The sequence below is a fragment of the Colius striatus genome, chromosome 8 (assembly GCF_028858725.1).
Source record: "Colius striatus isolate bColStr4 chromosome 8, bColStr4.1.hap1, whole genome shotgun sequence".
Classification (NCBI taxonomy): domain Eukaryota; kingdom Metazoa; phylum Chordata; class Aves; order Coliiformes; family Coliidae; genus Colius; species Colius striatus.
Window position 1 is genome coordinate 35517992 of NC_084766.1, and position 16791 is coordinate 35534782.

Here is a 16791-nt window from a genome sequence, read left to right on the forward strand (position 1 = left end):
TTGCAGGAAGAGCCAGGCACTTCTGAGCAGGGTGCTGCAGCCCCCAGTGCCTCAGTGACAGGCTGTGTTGACCCTCCTGACTTTACTCGAGGAATGAGGCTCTGTTGCCAGCTTGAGGAAAAGGTATAGGGAGGAAAACAAACCAAACCATTACCAGTCTCTGTAGGTAGAGAGGAATCTGGGGCTGAAAGCAGAGTGCTGGACCAGCCCAGGCCCCCACTGCACTCCCAGCAAAGCCCACGCACACGGCCAGGTGGGTTTTATCCAAGAGAGCAGCGCTCAAGGCAAAGCCGAGAGAAAAGCTGTGCTGCTTGTTCCAGCTCACGTGCACCCGTGCTTTCTGAGTGGAAAAGCCCACAGTCCCATGGAGAGGAGAGAAACCCCATCTCACAGCCCTCTGCAAGGGAACTGCAAACAGCAGAGACACGAAACAACCAATGTACAAGGCAGTGACAATGTCCTTGCTTCTGCACGACCTTTTCAGCGCTCTGACTCGATCGCCAGCCGTTCCTCTTCTCCGAGGCAGCCTGGCAGACAGCATTGACAGGACCAGCTACCAAAATGGCAGGAGGTGGCAAGAAATGAGAAGCAGCTGAGAATGTTACTGTCTTGCCTGAGTATTTCTGCACTGGCCATGAGAGCTGTGACACAACATTTGTCTGGGGCTGGATTCACGTCCGTTTTCACGCTGCCTCGGCCTGTTAGCAAACTAACTTGATCCCAGGTGGCCGTCATCTGGAAAGGGGCTGATTGCCAAGTAAATCCAGGAGCTGCTATCTTTATAGGAAACTCCTAGAAGATTGACTAGGCAGTAAAACAACAGTTTTCTATAGCAATTGCTCTGTGGGGAATTTGGCCAGATCTCTGCATTGCAAATGTATAGGACAGAAGCCTATAGAAATCCTTGAGAGTGTGGTAATATTGAATCCACCCCATTTCTGTGTAAGGAGAGTCAGCCCAGTTCTGTGGCAGACACCCAGGGGATGCTGAAGGCAGCATAACCTGTTAAACAAAGGTACTTGTGGCCCCATGAACAGAATACACCAAATGTATGTTTTTTCTCTTGGTCAGCCTTACTGCATCCAGTCTCCTTTAATTTTCCACCTTGTTTCTCCCTTCCCTGTCTCTTTGCCCCAGATTCCTGTCTTTCTTTCTTTGTTTCTTTCTTTATGTGACTGCCTTGCTCTCTTCTTATGTACTACTGTGTGCTGGCAGGCAAGCAGAGGCTATTGGATGTGAGGGAGCTGTTCTGCAGAGTCTGCCAAAGCCTGAGCCTGGGCAGGAGCAGGGACATGCTGGGGGTCCTGAGAGACCCCAAGCCCTGTGATGGCACTTTGGGTGCTGGTGGCAGAGAGCTGCCCTACACTCTGCACAACGAGCTCCCCATCAGCAACAGGGTCTCTGTGGAGGTGGGTTTGGGGTCTCCTTGCACCCTGCCTTTGGGATTACAGCAGTCAGACAAATCCCAGCTGAGTTCCTAGTGATCCATGTTGGTTTAAGGGGTTTTATTTCCAAATCAGTGACTTTCTCAAGCATGTTTATTATTCCCTTTGGAAACTCAGCTCTGCTCTATGTCCAAGCTGTGCACAAGCAATAGCAATAGAGAACAACCTATTGGCACAGCAGTGCACAGGCCAGCTGGTTGGATTCTGTATTTATTGGATTGGAGATACAGGCAGCATGGAAATATGAATATCTACTGGCAGCTTAGGCTGCTCCCCTGTCTTGTTCAGTCTGCTGCCCTTACAAATAACAGGGAAGTTCTGTGTAATTACAGGAGGTTTGAGAATAGTTTGTTGTCTTGGTTTATCTGTTCTGAGATTGCAGCTTGCATACCAACCCCACGTTGTTTGCCATCACTTTTACTGCTTTCCCTGGGTTGCTAATTCTTTTCCTCCCTTTGTTAGCTGGATCTTTTGTACAGCGAAAGGAAAGAGGACCTTTCCAAAAGCACAGCACTATGTGACTGTAAAACCACAGGAGGACTCAGGGCAGGGTACATAACTCCCTAGAGAGGCCAGACTCTTAGAGAGAAGACAGGCTGCTGTCTCCAGAAGGCCACGTGGCTGTCACTATGTTGTCAAGCTCATTTCAGAACACAGTGTGGGTGAAGTGTCCTTTATGCTGAGATTGCTGGGCCTGCTTTCTAAGTCAATGCTGGCTCCACATCCAGAGCCAGCACATGTCATGTAGTTGGGACACTTGGCAGGGATTTCCTATCTGCAAATTGTAGTTACTGGGACAGAAAAAAAACCCAACCCTGGTCCAGCTTTGGTCTTTTCTGTTGGGATTCTTAAAGAAGAGGCACAACCCCCCCAAATAATGCAACCAGGAGATGAGATATGGTATTTAACACCTTCCTAAAAGAGCTAGGACTCAAAAAAAGCCACCCAGTGTTGTTTGTGCCTTGTGGAGTGTTTGCATAAAGCACCCCTGAGTGCTGTGGGTAGGCAGGCTGTTGCAGTATGGCACATGCAGTGTGGTACGTGTGAAACGGCGTCAGCATCAGGAGAATCACAGTATGAAGCAGGCAGATAAATGAACCATGCTTTTCCTGGAGGAAGCCTGTCTGCTGCACTGCAAAGCACATGGGTATGGAGGGAAACCTCATTGGTGCTGTGGAGTGACTGTATCAAAGTTTGGTCTGTCCTGGTGGGAAAATCCCAGGGATTTCAAAAATACTGTCCAAATCTTGCTTCTCTCGTCATTTATGGGCAACAACCCAACTCTGAGTTCAGAGACTAGTACCTGCACTGGGCTGTAGCTGGAAGTGAAAGAGCCCTTCCTCCCTTGAACAGTGCTTTTTCTCCTCTCCTCTCCTCTCCTCTCCTCTCCTCTCCTCTCCTCTCCTCTCCTCTCCTCTCCTCTCCTCTCCTCTCCTCTCCTCTCCTCTCCTCTCCTCGCCATAATCTCCTGTAGATTGAACCTGACATCCAGGCATTCCCTCTTTCTTTCCCTCCTTTCTCATGGCAGTGCTTATTCCTTGGGCTCTGCCTTTCTCCCTGTTTTTTCTGGACATCTGTGGGCTCACAGGACCAGCACTCCACAGTTCCCAGAACCTCAGCAGTGCTGCTGAAGGCTGACTGCATCTGTGGCTCCTACAGAGCATCACTTTGGCTAGGCAGCCTTACCAAGCCTGCATTCCACTTGTAGCATCCAGCTCCTCATCAGAGCAAGCCACGATTTTCTGGTCTCCATCGGAGTAGCAGGTCCTTGGTCGTGGAGTCACCTTTCCAGCAGGTGGCATCAAAGACAGCGAGTTCCTCTGCCCGACCCAGCTCCTCAGCTCCGGCTGGGGAGGGTTGTTTCCCCACAGTCCCATTTCCCAACAGCGCTGGAGAGGCCATTCCTTAAGAAAAGCAAGCTCCTTAAAGCAGCTGAACCTTAAAAGAAGCAAGCTGAGCGTTGCTTTTCTTCTGCTTGAGTCTTAAGTGCCATGACCCATGTCATATGCCAGCCTGGGGCTCGGTTTTCCAGCCAGCAGCAGGGACTGGGCTGCTCTCTGTCTTTCGTGTGCTTTCAGCTGTAACCTCACTTGAAAAGTGCATTGAAAATGCATCGATGAGGATTCATCATAGACCCTGAGTGCAGGTTGTGATGTCTGGATTTAGTTTTGATATGTATGTATAGTTTTTGCATAGGCAGTGCCCTACATAGCAGGCAAATTAAAGGCATTTCATCTTTATCTTCCTTTCTTTCTAAACTGTGAACAGACCTGGTAGTTGTTGGAGGTCATTGATCTACTGGGCATGAAGAATCACAGAATCTCAAGGGTTGGAAGGGACTTTGAAAGAGAATCCAATGCAACCCCCCTGCCAGAGTAGGACCACCTAGAGTAGGTCACACAGGAACAATATCCCTTCTCAACTCCCACGGGTAGGAATTCCTGCCATGGGCAGCTTTAGCACCCCGGGAGACTCCACTGTGCTGGGATTGACACGTCTGCTCACTGACACATCATGTTTGAAAAACTGATCACTGCCTTAGTTGTGGTCTCTTTGGGAGCAGTTCCAAAGTGAGGTTCCCTGGGTTAGCAGAAGGAGGTTGGGAGGAGCAGGTGGGTGTGCTGTGGAGTTTGGGAGGAGGGAACGTACGTGTAGTTTTTAGCTTTAAACTTAGACCCCAGTGACTTTTAACTGTAATGGTTGTAACATACCCTGCCCTAGGGAAAGTGTTGAAGCTGCCTCCCAGTGCTTGCATTAGCCAATAGACTTAGCAGGATTTTATGGATCTATTTTCAATTAAAAGGAAAGAGATGGAATTTCTTCCTGCTGGGTTCACCTTCTGCTCTATTTGTAAGCTCAAAGAAAGGAAGCAAGTTACCTTCCCTTCTTTGCCAGGCCATAGATCCCTTCTGTACCTTGGGCTTATCTCTTCACCTTGCCTTCAGCCAGCAGCAGGCAGGATTTGGTTCATTGTGTGAGGCTGAGGGAGCCTTGGCCCAGGCTGCCCAGGGAGGGTGTGGAGGCTCCTTCTCAGGAGGTTCCCAAACCCACCTGAACACATTCCTGTGCCCCCTGATTGAGAGAAACCTGCTTTAGCAGGGGGCTGGGCTGGATGAGCTCTGCAGGGCCCTTCCAACTCCCACCATGCTGGGATGCTGTGATTGTGTGTGAGGGCTGGGGGAGGCAGTCCCTGGGTGGGCAGAGTGCCCCAGCAGCATGACAGGCAGTGCTGGAGCGCACAGCTCCTGGGGCACAGCTCCGTGGCTGCAGGCCTGGCTGGCAAAGCCTGAAATTGCAGGACACTTTTCTGACTGGAGGGCTTTGCTTTAAGGCTGTCATCCTGGCTGAGTGCAGAAACACTCTGTGCTGTTTCATTTCTCTGAGGTTATAAGAGCCCCTGCAAGCAGGAGCACTGGCAGGCTGCTGGGGAGGAAAGCACACACCTTCGTGTGGGGCCTCCTCTGGGACTGACAGCAGAATGGTCCAGAGCTCGGTCTGGAAAGCAATGCCAGGGCTTTGAGGCTTTTGTCCTTGAACTGGAGCTGAACCTTCAGTATTTTGACAGCTGATTTGAGCCCAGACCAAGGTGAATACAAAGAAATACTTAATGAGTTACCAGCTGCGAACAGCGGTTTGGCCAAAGGCAAGCGTCGCCTGCCAGGGAAGGGTGCAGAGGTTTAGTTGCCTCTCCCAAGAAAGAAAAAAACCCAACTTGATGCTTTTCAACAGTGTACCACAGTTCCTGGGACCATTCAAGTGTTATCCTTGGTTACAAGAGTTGAAAAGTTGAGAAGAGTGCTTGAAAGGGGAGATAAGAGGAACCTCTGCAGGTGACATCTTATGACACGAGGCATAAAGACTCAGCAGGCACCTGAATTCTCACTCTCAGTACTTTTGTTGAGAAGGGACAGGTGGGCACGCTCTCAGAATGCTGCTGTGCAATGGTAAACCCTCTGTCCTAAACATATTCCTCACTTGTAGCTTCAGGAGAGTTTATTTGCACGATAAAATGACCCACCCGATAATACCCGGGGACTTTACCCCAGTGACTGGTCTGCAGCCCTCAGTTCTCTCATGCAGTCCCAGGAGACAGGCAGAACTGGGCTTTGCATGCGCTGAGGAATGAAGGAGTAAATAAATAATCCTTCCTGGCCCATGCAAGTCACCATTTATAGTCATGCAACAAAATCCTGCATTCTGCTGTTCAGAGGGCTGGGGGCAGGGAGAAGGGGATCATCTCCATCGCTGGGGGAGAAGCCTTGTCCCAGGGGGAAAAGCCTCATCCCAGGCACAGGGCAAAGTCTGCCTGATGGGAAAAGCTAAAAGGAGCCCATGCTCTGTATGGGCCACAGGGAAGCCATCCAGCAGCAGCTCCACTTTGAGTTAGCCTTCTCTGGTTTTCACATCATTCATATATATATGAACAGAAAAGCCAGAAGGAGATGGTTTTGTGCTGAGGCTGCATAAGGGCAGCAAGGGGGTCTGTTATTTGGCTCACAGAGTGATTTGGCTGCTGTTTCACACACTGACAGGGCTGGACTCTCACTTTTCATTGGCCATTGGTTTTGGAGAAGTCTGGAAAATTCACCTGCTGCTTTCAGGGAAGGCAGCACAGTACCTGGCTGGAGCACTGGGCCCTGGATAGATGCTGCTTTACAGCCTAATTCCAGCAACCTCCTTTGCATCTCAGATTTTGCAGAGATTTACACAGAAGTTTCCTCAGGGAAGAGCAGTGAGGGCAGGCAGTGCTTCAGAGCCAGGCAGTTCGTGATGGGGCATCAACAGCAGAAGGACATGGGAGGCCAGAGCTGTGCCTGAGCTGTGCCTAGAGAGCTTACACCTTTCCTGCATGCATTATAAAATGCCAGGGGTTTGTTCTATGGGGCTGGGATCATGCTGCTCACTTAGCTTTATAGAAACTTTTGCTCACCTTCCTGCTCAAGTGGGACTGGGAAGTGCTGGAGAGAGTCCAGCACAGGGACACCAAGATGATCAGGGGACTGGAACATCTTTCATATGAGGAAAGGCTGCGGGACCTGGGGCTGTTTAGTCCAGAGAAGAGGAGACTGAGGGGGGATCTTATTAACATTTACAAATATCTAAAGGCTGGGTGTCAGGAGATTGGGACATCCCTCTTTTCTATAGTAGCTGGCAACAGGACAAGGGGTGATAGGATGAATCTGGAAGACAAAAGTTCCACTTAAATATAAGAAAAAGCTATTTCAGTGTTTCAGTGAGGGAGCCCTGGCACAGGCTGCCCAGAGGGGTTGTGGAGGCTCCTTCCTTGGAGGGCTTCAAGACCCGCCTGGACATGTTCCTATGTGACCTGATCTAGGTGACCCTGCTTCTGCAGGGGGGTTGGACTAAATGATGTCTAAAGGTCCCTTCCAACCCCTACCATTCTATGATTCTATGGTTGTGGATGAGGTGGTGCAGGTGCTATGGCACCAAGGTCAGAAGGGTTTGCAGCACCCAGGTTGTTGCAGCACGTCGCACGTCTCCGTTGTGTGCTGGGCGTGAGGTGCTGCTGCGTGGCTGTGCTGAGCATGGGTTGCTTCAAATGTGACCCAAATGAGAGATTTTGATGGCAGGAAGCCTTTAGTTCAGTCTGGTCTAAGTGTCACCTCTCATGCTGCTTCGTGACACCTTGACTCATAACCACAAGCTCTTCCTGAGCCCACGTGTTTTCCTGCCCAGCCCTGCCTTTGAGCCGCTGCTGCTCTTACAGGCTGTGCCCTCGCAGCCAGGCCACCAGAATGAAGCTGCATGTTTCCAGTTCTCCCCCCAGCTCCCTCATCTGTCCAGAGACAGCCAGGTGGGAGAGCAGATTCCTTCCACCAGCTGCATTCCAACCCAGTGCTGGGAGCACCTGGAGGGATGACACCAGCTGGGCTGCTTCTCAAAAAGCAAGCCCTGGGACTGAATTGAAATAAATGATGCACCCACCTCTTGGTGCTTTAACTGCCCAAGTCTCACTAGTGCTTCTGGGACTTTGCTCCCCTTTGGAGCTAAGTTTACATTTCCCCTGTGCCCTTCTGAGCATCTCCAGTGGTTTAGAATCAAAGCTCTTGCAGGGTTACTGTAGGAGGACAGGCAAAGGACGTGGCTGGGAGAAAAGGGATCACAGTTATTTCAAAATGGTTTTTAGGTGGTTGGAGAGGCCTCAGGATCAGTGACTTTATGTCTTTGCTAACGTGTCACTTCTGGTAGGAGCCTGCAGCATTTTGCCTACAGCACATGGCTTTCTCATGCCTCAGGCAGCATCCAGAAAAAAAAAAGGAAGGACTGTGTGTTTTGTCTTAAAGAAATGCAGAGACAGGTGCTGCCAAAGGAGTGGAAGAAATTAAGTCCAGAGCTTTCCAGGGAGAGTGTCCCGTTTCCAATCCCCTCTTCATTTGGCATTAAAAAGTTGGATTAAAGTAGGTCAGTTCCTCCTAGGGCTGCAAAGGAGCTGTGGAGCTGTAGCACGGCACAGACAGGATACAGGCCCTTCCCTTCTCAGCCCTGGCCTCCAGGACTCCTGCCATGTCCACCCTCTGCTCTCTTGAGCTCTGCTTTACTTTCCTGAGCAGAGCTTTGCCTGCCTACCACTGATGTATGAACTCTACCCACCTTTTCCCCAGGGCTGCTGGTGGCAATATGTGTTGTTTGCTCTCTGTCAATCCATTGCAACGTAATGGTGACCTCCCCGCTCTACACTTTGTGCCCAGGAGCAGGGTGCAAGTGGTGCAGCTCTTACTGCAGCCATACACAAAATGCATTTGCACCCAGCGCTTCAGAAACACGAGCTTTCCTCACCTCTTCCTCGAGCCACTGAATCAGAGGGCACTGGGCAAGTCAGGATTTATAACTGGAGGGCAGAGAAGGGCAGGCATGGAAGTAATGGCCCAGATCTATGTTCCAACTGTTTCTGAGTGCACAAGAAAATGTTATCTGGGTGCATCGTTTCAAGTAGCACAAATTCCACTTGGATGAGGAATCTCATTAAGTGCTGCAGGCTTCAGACACACATTAATATTTTCAACAGTTTGGTTGCAAACAACCATTAAAACTCTGTCTGATGGCTAATACATGTTACAAGTTTCTGTTTTAATTAGAACACGATTGTAATCCAAACTTCAGTTATGTTCATTACCCTTATAAACTTAGTGCAACCAGAAGATCAATTGGTCATTAGCTAAGTCCACTGTAATTAACATTTACAGAAAGCTTCTAATTGTGTGCCTGTCCTTCACAGCAGGTGATGAGGGAAGTGAGGCTTTTCTCCCTTATGCTTCTGATGTTTAAATCAGGTTATAAGCTCTACACTGTGTGCCCCTAACTGATGAGCAGCTAAACTCCATTTGTAGAGAGAGCAGCCTGCCCAAAGACACCAAAACCCAGAGGGCTTCATGGTGTGGCCCATCCTGTCTCCAAACAGCTGGCTGAGCTGGATGAGGCTGTATGAACTTAGAATCATAGAATCATAGAATGGTAGGGGTTGGAAGGGACCTTTAGACATCATTTAGTCCAACCCCCCTGCAGAAGCAGGTTCACCTAGATCAGGTTACAACATCATGGTGAGCTGGTCAAGAGAGGTTCTCCTTCCCCTCTGCTCTGCCCTGGTGAGGCCTCATCTGGAGTCCTGTGTCCAGTTCTGGGTGCCCCAGCTCAGGAGGGACAGAGAACTTCTGCAGAGTCTAGGTAAGGGCCACCAAGATGATCAGGGGACGGGGACATTTCTCTGATGAGGAAAGGCTGCAGGACCTGAGGCTGTTTAGCCTGCAGAAGAGAAGGCTGAGACCTTACCAGTGCTGAGGATCAGGCCTGTCCTTTATCTGTAGCACCCTTCACAGGACAAGGGGAACTTCCTCTGGAAAATGAGGAGAAACTTGTTTGGTGCTGAGGTGAGGGAGCCCTGGCCCAGGCTGCCCAGGGAGAATGTAGAGTCTCCTTCTTGGGAGGTTTCCAAACCCACCTGGACACATTCCTGTGCGCCCTGACCAAGGGGAACCTGCTTTAGCAGGGGGTTGGGCTGGATGATCTAGAGGTCCCTTCCAACCCCCACCATTCTGGGATTCTGTGGGCCAGACAAGGACAAAGTGTCTGTTGTGTCCAGATGCCCATGGTGTTTTTTTGGTGGAAAGTGAAGGTATAGGGCCAGATCTGCTGCCTCTCACATCTGCTGACAGCTTGCTTTGCCCTTCTGTCATGCCTGGGCTCTTGTGCACAGGGACAACAGCCATGGGAGATGCTGAGCCGTGGGGAGGGCAGCAGGGTGGCCACCATCCTCCTTGCCAGCTAGTGCCAGTTCACAACAGCTCTGAATTCAATCAGTGCCATCAGCCCTGTGGGATCCATTGCAGGGATGCTCAGAGAGAGGGGAGAGAGGCGTTGGGGACGGCCAGCGGTGCCCCAGGGCTGGCGGCACAGGGCTGCACACGCTTTTGGGTGAGCAGCTCTTGAGTGATACAGTGGGAGCAGCACTGGCTGTTGGCCCAGCCGTGGCAGCAAGAGGTGCCTTTTTACACTGGCAGCCTCTAGATCTTCTCCCAAATTGCTTGTCTGCAGATAATAATGAATAGTCCCTTTATGCTTCATAACTGGGTAGCGCTGGCTTTGCCTCCCTCTTGAGATGGACAGAATCCCTCTCCTTTTCCATAGGCTACATAATTCCCTGTAATTTTATTATCTCTGTGCACTCAGAGGTACACCACATGGCTCTTCTGTAAGTGACGAAGATAAGAAGCTACACCAGCATGAGTTTTCCATAATAAGATTACACTATGATAATAGGCTACTAGAATAATTTAGCTCCTAATGATTTTGTTCCTTCTTGCTTCCACATGATCAAGGGCAACACACATTAAAGTTGCAGAGGCTTTTTTAATTATGCAGTAGAAAGTATATATTTTATAGGACAGCTTGACTATTCAAAGAGAAGGGTTGTTTTTGTGGCAAAGCCTTTCTCTGGTGTTGGCATCTCAGGGCGGCGTGTGAGCACATGCGGGCGGACGGTCGCGTCGCCGCAGTGTATTGGCGGTGTTTTCTGTGGGACAAATCCAGCAGACCAGGCTGTCTGCAAGGGGATGGACTTTGTAATGCTTTAATCTGATGGTTCATAAAAAGAAGTAGAAGCTGTAAATGGTTTTGTCGTGAGGACAAGTCGCCTGACCTCAGACGTTCACATTAGGAAGCAGCGGCTCGGCTCCCTCAGAACTCAAACTAACGAAAAGAGTCGCTGGGACTTTTCAACCTGTCTCTGTGGACACCCCAGCTGGTTTGTATTGCAGCCTGGGAGTGCAGAGCGATTTAGTTCCCTACTGTTTGTAAAACTCTCTGAGATCTTTAAAGAAAGAATGCAAAGTCTTCTTCTACCGTTCCCGGAGGAGGCGCTGGGTAACGGCTGTCACCTGCTTTATATCCAGTCTTGGGAGAGCATCATTCCATCCACAGTCCTGCCTGCCACCAGAAGCTTTTCTCCCTTCACAGTGGAGTTGGCTTGGCCTTCAGCAGTGTCTTAACCTGCTCTGCTACATGGCAGCCTCTCTTGAACCGCCAAGCCTCTGGCCTGAATATGGCTTGATGTGGCCTGATTTGAACGGTAGCTCTTCACTTTTATATCAACATAGTTCCTGCCAGAAGTGGGGAGGGTGGAGGCCCAGTGCCCCACGTGTGTTAATCAGAACTGGCTGTCACTTTGCAAAAGAAGCAGAGCTCTGCAACAAAAGTCCTTCCAGATTTGGTCTGAGAAGACTTGTCCCACACTCCCTCACCCTATGGCCATGTCTTTGGGGCTTATGGGGCATAACCTGATGAGTTGTGCTCAGAATTTTTTGCTTTTTCAAAGACCTCTCTGGGTCACATGGAGAAAAGAGAGAGAGTTGCATGCATCTCGTGAAGCTTTGGAGCTGTCTAAAGGATGTTTGCACTGGGGGTGTAAGGCTGCTCACCATTGGCACTTGGCCGTGGTGTTGGGCATGCTGCCTTTCACTTGGATGTGGTGGTGGGAAACTTAATCCAGGTGGGCTTTCAGGTTCAGGGAGAGACGGAGGGCACCAGTGTTTCAAACGTTGCCTTGCTTTGCTGGCTGCAGGAAGCGTTGTATAACCCAGCGCTGGGAAACTCATCAGCTGCCTGAGCTCTGCCTGCACTGGGTCTCTCATTCCTCTTCAGCAGATGGGAAATGGTAGCAGAAATGTTTCCAGCTAGATGAGGCAGTGGAGTCAGGGGGTCTGGGGAGCAGGAAAGGATGGAGCAAGTTTTCCTTTGGGGTGGCAAAGGCCGTTGCCTTCTGCTGTTGACCGGGAGGATTTGAGCGTGTTCTTCAGCTGCTCCTCTGCCATCAACCCCAAGCTGAACCCTTGGGTTAGGAGCTGTCTTTTTCTTTGGGACTTAGAGGGCCTTACTATGCAAGCTAAATCAGAGGCCAGATGGCTTGGAAAAAACGAGAGAGCTCCAACCTGAGAGCAGCTCTTGCCACGCACGTTCCCATGCTCTTTCAACAGGCCGGGGCGGCTCTGCCAAGAGTGATTTCAGAGGAAGCTTGGAAAGAAAGTCCAGCCCTGTCTGTCATCCTCTCTTCAGAGAACTTCTGGTGCCTTTGCAATGGGCAGAATAGCCAAGAGAAAGAGCTTTTACAAAGCTTGGAGCCGAGCTTCTGTGTGCCCTGCTTTCCTTGTGCCTCGGATGTGTCCTCTTCCTCCATGACTCACCCCCTAGATGAGAATAAGAGCTTTTTTAGGGCAAAGAGGACAAAGCAGCAGAAGCTGGCTCTTTGCAGCTGCTGTGCTGTGGCCGTTTGTTCATGGGTCTGCCAGCATCTGTCATCTCTAGCCCGGGGAGTTCAGCCCCAAAGAGCCCCGGCGGAGTCCCAGCAGGGTTCTCTCAGTGTGTCTGTGGCTGCTCCCACCCTCCCCAAAGCTGGACGGATGCCTGGCAGCAGGGAAGCAGTTTGCACGGGTATAAATGCTCAGTGCCTGTGGGTGAGCTCACAAACTGCACCAGGCAGCACGGCTAAATATTTCCTGAGATGTTCTGGGAGGGGTGGATGCTGGAGGGCTGCAGGATTTGCCTTGTTGGCAACAAAAGCGCATGCCCGAGGAGTCAAGCCTCCCCTGCCAGAGGGACACCTCCACCTCTGCCTTTATCCCTGCTGGGACAGTGGCCTCGCAGTCCCCATGGGCTGGGAAGGGGCATTAGGGACCTGGTCGCTGCTCCCTGCTCCTGCTGTGTTTCCACAGCCTTCCAAGGTGGCTTTGCAGGTGCCCATCCAGCTTTCATCTCGACACACAGTGCCAGGCAAGCACACCACAGCTCTGTGCAAACACCCCTGCTGCTGCTTCACCCTTCTCCTGTGAGCTACTCGCTGGAAAACTTCTAATTAAAGCCAGATTATTGGTCTTGGCCCTTCTTGTTAGTGTTTTGGGTTGGGGTTTTCTTTCTTTAAGTCCCTTTAAAATGTGTGGATAGATGATATTGAGGTTCATTTGTTTGTGATAGAGGAAACATTTTCACACGGTGGCTAAATGTTGTTGGAAGAGAGCAAAATTAATAGCTGCTCACTTAATCCTGATTACACCAGCAGCTGGGAGATATTGATCAGCCTGTTCACAGCAAACTATCCCTCTCTAATGCTCAGGGTAAACAAGCATACGACTGCAGTTACCTTAACCCTTCCCACATCGGCAGCCTCATGCTCTGGGCAGGCACCCAAGCCCCAGCATCGCTGTTCCTGCTCCCCAGCAGAAGGCCTTTACTCAGTTAACTCCCTGGGCAGGGGCAGGAGGGAGGTATAGCCAGGCTGGCTTCACCCCAAAATCTCCTGGGCTTGCAGAGCAGTCACCCAGGTCTTGATGTCCCCAGACAGAGCACAGGGAACCCTCTCCGCTGAGGACCCTCGTGTCTGCCACTGCAGCCATCTCATGGGATGCTTGACATGGATCAGAGTGTTTCATATAATCCCAAAAAGCTGTCTTGAGAAAGTACCCCAGCAACTGAGTTTAGGGTTTTAAATCAAAACCAGAGCCGGGCCAGAGCAGGCATCAGCTGGGGCCTGGTCTCAGCTTTGCTGGCATTCCCGGATCGTGCCGCTTCCACTGCTGTGGGTCGTGTTCCCACCCATCCTTTTTAACTCTGACACATGCTTTCTGGGGACAGATGGCAGGATAAACCCCCCATATCTCCCAGCCCACCTGTTTGATTCTGCTGTCACCCTCAAAGTCATAAGAAAGCAATTCTGAGGCTGCCGAGAGCGAGAAGGAGGCTCAAGGGCCCCAACTTTCCTGCTCAGGTGCTTTATTATTCTCCCCAAACACATGTTCCACATTAGAGGCCATGCATTCTTAATGCAGCCACTGCCAGGGTGTCTCCAAACAAAACAAATTGCTCTGGGTTGGGCCTGCCTTCAATATTCACAAGGTCACTGCATTTTTAGACCTCTGGCTGCTGTGCTGTGGTTGGGTTTCTTTTTTCCTCCGCTGCCCATGTTAACACAGACTGGGTCTGGAAATACCTGGAACTGCCTTCAGCCTCCCAGGCAAGGAGTGGGACCACGAGAGTGGATGGGTGGAAATGTGACATGGCAAAGGAGCAGCTTTCTGGAGGGCAGCCCAGAAACATGTTTTCCCCAAGGAGATCAGTACTGCAGGGGCTCAGTTTTATCCTTGGCAGAAATTTAATTGAAAAGAGCACAGCTCCTGCTGTTGGAGGTGCCATAACCATCACTGATACCAGGCCTTGCACAGAAGTAATTCTTCATGGTGTGTCTCAGTACTGATCCAGCACTCAGTACTTCTGGAGAAGATCCGTGTTTATTTCTTGGATGTCAGATAACAAACTGGTTTTCCACGTGGCGAGTGGGAGGCACTGAAGTGACCTCCCTGATGCCTTGAGCAGCACCGCTGCCAAAGCAGGCAGCTGGCTCTCCCCACTCCCTCCCATCCTCACCTCTACTCTGTTTCTCTATCCTGGTGCTCTGCTCACCTCACACTTGATGGCACAAGGGTTCCTCACCCTCCCAGGTATCCAAAGCAAGATACTTCTCCAGATGTTGCTCCCTCATGACACGTGACAGTCTTGTAGGAACATCCATTGTATGCTATAAAGATCAGCACTATTACAATCACTGTCCTTGGGTAAACAGGCTCAGGCTTCCTGTTTTCCTCCTTACCCTTATTCCAGCACATGTTTCCCTGTAGCTGCATCCACACAATAGCTGACTTTGAGCCCACAGCCGTGTCCCTGCGCCCCTGGTGATTGATTGCTGTTGGACGGTGTCTCTCCAGACAATGGCCATCCTTCACACACGTGCTGTCACTGACCATGGGGCCAGCTCGGCCTCCTTGATGTGAAGCCGTGGCAGATGAAGCCTTTCTGCCACAGGTGAGTGGAGTGAAGCTGTTTCACAGCTGAGGAAGCAGGCATAAATCAGAATGGGAAAAGTGATGGAGTTCCAGCCTTATGGCGGGGTGCAGCTCTTCGCCGTTTCACATGGCACAGAGCGCTGTTGGGTCTGAGCTTGTAGTTCAGTTGGACATTCAGGCTTTGGTGCCCTTGCTGTGCTCCCTAGGGTTGGTGACATCCCTCAGTTCTTCTTTAGCCACATATTTAACTCCCAGCAGTCACCAGGTTGGCAAACGTTCCTGCTGCCACTCCCCAGGGGACTTGACTTTTGCAAGCGATACTTCAGCGTGTTTGTGTTTGAGCATTCCTGGTTCCAGCCTGGGCACGCATGGCTTTTCTTTGCTAGCTCTTCACTCACTGAGCCCACTCAGGACTGACCGCAGCGTTGCTTGGCTTTGCAGAATTCTTTCAAGTCCCAAGGAGCTGCTGGGGTGAATTGTGGGAGTGTTTGTGGGCATGCAGAGTGCTCACACGCCTCGTGCTCGCCTTTACCTCTCAGCGACCAACAAGAGGCTTCATTGTTTCTGCCAAATCTTGGTCCTTTCTTCCATCTTCCATGTGCTGCCTTATCGGCTTGGATGAGCCATCTTTGACTCCTTAGGAGGACCAGCAGTTAGCAAAACACCCTCAATTAACCTTATTGAGTTATGCCTAACAGCAAACCAGAGCTACTTGCCAGCAGCTGTTCCCCTTTGTAAGACAAGGGAACCCAATGGTGTTTGCAGCTCTGACACCACTGCTGCTGAGGAGGCTGAGGATCTCCCATCTCCCCATCGCTTTTCTATCTTCTCATTTGCAAAGGCCTGGCAGTTACTTACGGTGTCTCCTCGGTTCAAAGCTGAACCAGGTAAAGCTGCAGGCAGAAAACATCAGGAGCAGAATTGTTTTCTTACTCAGAAGCAAGAAGTGTGAAAATCTGGGGTCACTCCACAGCAGCCGGTGTTCCCTGACTGCCAGGACAAGGGGTCTTTCTCTTGGAATTACCTTTCCCTGTGGGAAACCTGGTTGTCCTCCTCTCCTCCAAGTTCTGGGACAGAAACAGGGACAGGAGGGAGAAGGGTTTGCTCAGGTGGAAGTGACTGAGGTGTGTAGGAGCTTGGCAAAGTCAGACAGAAAGGTCATGAATTGTCTCCATCAGGGATCCTTTACCCTTCTCCACCCACACTGATAGGAGAGAGAGGTTTGACCATGAAAGGCAATATACGCCACGGGCATGGAACGGTCTCATCTGTATGTATTGCATGCCTCTCAAAGTAAACACTGTATCTACAAGTGCAAGCAAGACTTTCATCATCATGTCCTGGAAAATCATCTTAGTCCTTGTCCATGCTGTAGGCACATGGGCAACTTGGGCATCTCAGGCACTGAACAGATGCAGCGTCATCCTGTATGTTCACATCTGCTTCCCTCTAGTCGCTCCTAAATGTCTTTGTTTTCTGCAAGTGGTATGTGATTTGGACAAATAAACAAATAGAAGGGTCAGTGGGCAGATGGGTGATTGTTTTAACATCTGGAACAAAGAGAAATGCTCCCTTCCTTTATTACTATTCCTAGAGATATGGAGAAGACTCTTCATCGTTTAGTTATATATTCATGCAGCCTTGAGGGTAGATCCCAGTTCCAGCTGATGTCTGGAAAAATCTTGTGGAGCTGCAGCATGGATTCATTCACAGTAAAGGAGACCTGAGACAGTGGAAGGTGGTGGGTCAAGCAGACAAGTGGTTTTGAGGGAAAATCAAGAGGCTCCTGTGATTCCTGCTTGTTTTACTCCTCTGCAGTGTAACCAACGTCACTGATGTCTCCTCTGCCTCAGGCAGCACGAGTTTCGTGGCCATTAAGAGAAGGCAGCTCAGTGTTGGTGTCCCACAGTGTGCTGCATTGCCCCCTTCCTTGTCTCACAGCCCTGCTATCACTGATACTGTGACAGAATGTGTTCAGCCAATACAACTATTAAAAATGTAGC

The 16791-nt window shown here is 50.5% G+C and overlaps 1 protein-coding gene across 1 annotated transcript in view; it reads left to right on the forward strand.

Annotated features, from left to right (window-relative positions):
- LHPP (phospholysine phosphohistidine inorganic pyrophosphate phosphatase) overlaps positions 1 to 16791 on the forward strand; it is a 79091-nt gene that overhangs the window by 40387 nt on the left and 21913 nt on the right. The window lies entirely within an intron of this gene.